Genomic DNA, 5,246 nt, shown 5'->3' on the forward strand with positions numbered 1-5,246 from the left:
ACACGTGCTATCCCAAGAATGTGCCACATGTTTTAGATGACATCAACAGAGAAGGTGACGTGACAGTTTTTCATTAGTTCACATGGGCCAATCTGGTGCTGAAATGTGGCAGCCTAGATTGGCCTAATATTGGCATGCAATCCCAAAATTCTGGGGGTTAGGGAGGATCGAAGCCCTAACCTCCTGGAAGGCTAATACTTCACCAGATTTCACTCACCGGATGAGCTACTTTTTCGCTTGTTCATAATGGCGCGAATATGGTATTTAAGGTGGTTAGGTTGAAACCGCCGAAAAAAGGCCAAACGGTCTGGGTCAACCACACGACCATTGGTACCTTAACATTAAGTGTTATCATAACCGTCGGCCACTGCACAGAATCCAACAATGTTAAATATACGTGGCCATGTATATGCCACACACGATATATATCATATCAAAATATATTTATACGATATATCAAATGATAAAATAACGATATATGTATCATAACTATGCCATATAAAATGCTGGATGGTCGGGCAGGGGTTTCAACCCACCGAGCTTCATTATATATATGTGCCTCCACAACAAAGCATGACTACTACGCCATATGAACGGGCTTGTTAACAAGTCATTCCAACATTGTTATAACATTTCATTGTAGGTGTATCCATCTAGGGAACACGCGATATTTCCAGAGGCATTTTTACATGCAGAGGTGGTTTTGTGTAGCGCAAACGAGGTTTTTGACTTTCCAGGGGGTCTGGAAGTCACTGTGGCCAAATATGGTCAAGTTTACACTCATTTGACTTGAAATTTTGAGTTAGACGCAGTGGTGATGTCCATTTTCTCATCTGAGACTTTGTTTTTTAGCTCATGCCTCTAAAAACATATTGAAGACAAAATAAAGAGGTCAGCACAGGAAGCGAAAGGACAAGGAGACATTGCCAGAAAGTTTGGTGAACTCCTTTATTAAATTTGGTTGTGTTGATGTGTTTAAATGTGTCTTCAAATTGTTTATGTGTTTATGTTATTCGCAATCTTTTCGATCCGTTGCATTAAGTAACATAAGCGAATTCACACATAGTCTATAATACCTTTTTCATTTATGGATCACTCCATGAAGAAGTTTCCAACCATTTCAAAGAAGAAGACAACCTATAGGAAATAAGGTGAAGTAGAAGAGTCACTTTGTTGCACAATTAAGAACGCCTTGACATCCTAACCTATAGGTATGTCTTAGGACCCAACTCTTCAATGCCATTAATATCAATATCTGATACAAAATACATATACTTATCCTATGCCATGCAAGGATTGACCTCCTTATCAACGTCCAAATCAACCTTATTATCAAGGTTTGTGGGGATAGGCTTATGGAAATCAACCTCCATCTAATTCCTAAATATCTTATCACCAAAAGCGTTATCATGTTTATCAACCATTATATCCTCAACAGACATACCAACAACAACCTCCTTTCAACAATTCCAACAACCTAAAAATCCCTATTTTCAACAAGAATTTTTGGTGCCACGAATAACCCAACCTCAACAACTTTAGTTGCCTTCTTACCAACCTCAACCTAGACCTACACTATTACCATCCCATCCAATGGAAAAACCCAATGCTAAAGTGGAAAAACTTGTGTATAATACATATAGAGGAATAATTACTACTTGTGCAATTGTTTCTATTGATAAAATCCACTTGAGGATAGGAATGGTTTTATAAAAAGAATCTCTTGTTATTATAGGATAAAAATAAGAAGAGATTGAAAAAATTCTAACAAAATTGGCACATTTAAAAGCATATAAAAATCCAAAAATATGGTGTGCATAGTGTTTTCATTGATTTCAAGGTTGTTAAGGACAAGAAGGTGGAATGCGGGAGGAAGGGAAATTCATGTGGAAGAAAGGCTAGTGCGGAAGGAAGGTTCGTGTGGAAGAAAAGCTTGTGTAGAAGAAACATTTATGTTAAAGAAAAGATTGTACAGAAGAAATAGTATGTGGAAGGGAATTTTGTGTAGAAGCAACTCTCCTAGGGAAGGAGAGTTTTTGTGGAAGAAAAACATGTGTGGAAAAAAGGATTGTGTGGAATTAAATTTTTTGTGCAAGAAAGGCTTATGCAGAAGCAAAATCTATGTAGAGGGAAATTTTGTGCAGAGTTGAGGATATGTTTCGTCGCTCCACACAAAGAGAGGTCAAAAAAAGTAGGCGATAGTGACAATGTGGAGTGCCGAGTGGAACTCAATAATCAATCCATGGTGACATAATGCAATAGAAGCAGGGCCCTTAATATTTATGCCATGACCATACTTGGTAAGGAACATGTTTGGTAAATTTTTTATGTGTTAAGGAATTTTGGCATGTGTATTGTTAATGGATGAAGATCATGAAACAATGACAATCACAATACTCTAAACTCCCACATTGGATCTCAAGAAATTAGAGCACTAGGTATTGAAATGAAAATGTAGTGAATTGTCTCAAAGGGAAAAATCTCAAAGTAATGGGACAATTAGATGTCATTTGTTTACCATTTTTTGAAATTCAGTCTCGGTATAGTGTTATACTAAAGGAGTTTCAGTTGCTCGAGGTTCCACAACAAAGTAGTATTTGTAAAAAATGTTAGTGCATTGGTTTTACAACAATAAACATTGAGGTGGCCATTCAAAAAGTTCATGAATCTAAAAATTTATAGTCCAATCATGGTTTTAGTTATAATAAATTATTATGTAGCATTAAAATAAAGGAAAGTAACCAGGCAGGAAAAGGCACATAGATGAAACCAAATGGAGCATGAAAAGTTATAAATATAATCAAGTTATTAAATAATAGTGGGAGTGGTATTGGTGATTAGAGAAAATACAACATTAGAAAGTCTAAGTGGGCGAATAACACATGTAAGAACTAAATGTGCATGTGGAGAGAAAAAAAAGGTGAAGTTAATGTGCAAGTTGTGTGAAGAGAGAGGAGATTTGTAGAGATGTGATCTTGTAAGAGACGAAAAGAAACCATAAAAATAACATGGTGGCATATCCAAGTTAACATCCATGAAGAAAGTGTGTGAAGCTAACAAGTATGAGATCAGATATTATAAGGAGTGTGTAGATCAGAGCGTTGTGGTGTGTAGCATGAGAGAAGATTGTTATTGAATTATAAATAAAATACTGTTGTTGTAAAATAATTAATAAGAAGGATATTATAATTAAATAATTTGTTAGAATTAAAGAAGGTGCCTACAAATCTAGTCTAAAAATGTGATGAAACAAATATCTAGAGGATAGAAAAATGAGATAAGCATATCTATAAGGGATTGGTGTCTCCAGCAAGTTGGTACTTGCAAACCTAAGGGATTTTATCTCTTTATAAATTTGGTACATGCAAATCCAAGGGGATTAGCTCCTCCTGAAAGTTGGTTCTTGAAAATATGAGGGGTTTGATGTATCATGTATGTTAATGCCCGCAAATATTGTAATAGCACATTGGTTTTTGCTTTAAATGATATAAAGAAAAGAAGTTTAACTCTTATACTTAAGGAAATTTTAACTCCAATACCTATCTCAAATGGGAGAATAAGACATATGGTTGTAAATTAAATTCTGAGGAATTTGAAACAATATGTGGCTCTCCTTCCAATTCCATAGGAATGAGAAGATATGCAATATTTTGTCAAGATGACCCAGCCAAAGTATAAGCAGGCTAGCCCAACTAGTTCTACAATTCATCTACATAATTGAATGTAAAAAACCTATAATTAAAGGGAATATGAGTTCATTTTAAAAACAATTCATCGAATAACATATCTGACATTGCAATAGGAGCTGAGGAATAACTTCTTGGGTGTTTCTTGGAGTCTGAAGGTAGAAGAAAATATGTGATTTATGGAGTGAATTAGCGATCTTGGAATTTTTACTATATATTTTCGTGTGTGAATTTTTAGATAATGAAACTTGGAGGAGCTATAGCGAATATCATTTTATACTTATGTTTAAAATGTCAGACATTGTTTCACTACAATTTTAGCAATATTTCCAAAGGAGGTTAAGCTTCGTAAATGTTCCTGAAATTAGCTTCAAACATGTTAGATCAACATTTTCTTTATAAATTTTCTTCTAAGATATTTTGTAACGTGAAACTTGGACTATATAGATATAATATCGTCATCCATTTATGGTTTAATATTTATATCTAGATTCACTATAATTTCATAGATATATGGTCTAAGGAAGTTCCAAGGTGTAATATACTTGACAAATAGCTTATAGCAGGTGAAACCAGATGAGATCCATTTGTTAACTACAATGATATTTATATTCAGTCATAGCATTGAGGTTTTAATACATAAATACAATGAATCATATTTGCATAAATTGAGCAACATAAGATAAGAATTTTTACTTTGGATTTTTAATGGTGTCTCAAACTTGAAGTAATCTAACAGGAGTAGAAAGAAGTGCTCAGAAGCAAGTAAAGTCAGGAAGTGTTGTTGTTGTCAGGTATGAAAAATGGTAAGAATTTTCTTATTCAAAATCTGTAGTGAATACATGCGTCAAAATAACATTCATGTTATTGTGTTTTATCTATGCTTTATTTCTTATTTAAAAATTTGTATTTTAACTATTACAGCCAGCAACAACTATTTATTAGCACAAATTTTTTTTTGCTTGATATCTTTATTCTAGGTGGGAAAAATAGAATGCTAAAGGTTGGACAGAGAAAGGAGCACACAAGTATGGTATACTAAATGACCACTCATGGTGGGAAAAATGGGGCAAACAATATGATGGGAGTGGATCTGTACTTAAATGGTTCTCTCTCTTTTTCCATTGTTTTCTTTTTTCCATTCTCATATTTGGAATCGATTTTCAATAGTCCCACCCGTGTTTATTTTAAATGATTTTATGTGTTTGTATTTTGTATATGCAAAATGATTGGGTTTCCTAGTACATGTTGACATGTTTGTTTCACTTGGTAACTCGTGACTATAGTAGAATTTGAAGAAATTAAATATTACTGTGACTGTACTGCCTCTTTTTATTGGGTGATATCTAGGCTTTTGCTGAAGTGATGTGGATTCAAGCTTATAATTGCTTGGGAGAGCCAAATTTGTGGGATACCATCTCCAACATGTATTACGAGATCCTTTCCTTCAACTATGAGTCTTTGGCCTTAGATGTGAGGAGTAATAATACATCTTCTTCCATCCCAACCACCATCGAATGTAGGTTTATACCACCAGGTTTATCGCCAAGGGCCCCATCT

Source organism: Pinus tabuliformis, chromosome 1_1 (assembly GCF_031772625.1).
Source record: "Pinus tabuliformis cultivar Carrire ecotype Pingquan chromosome 1_1, CPIR1, whole genome shotgun sequence".
NCBI classification, from domain to species: domain Eukaryota; kingdom Viridiplantae; phylum Streptophyta; class Pinopsida; order Pinales; family Pinaceae; genus Pinus; species Pinus tabuliformis.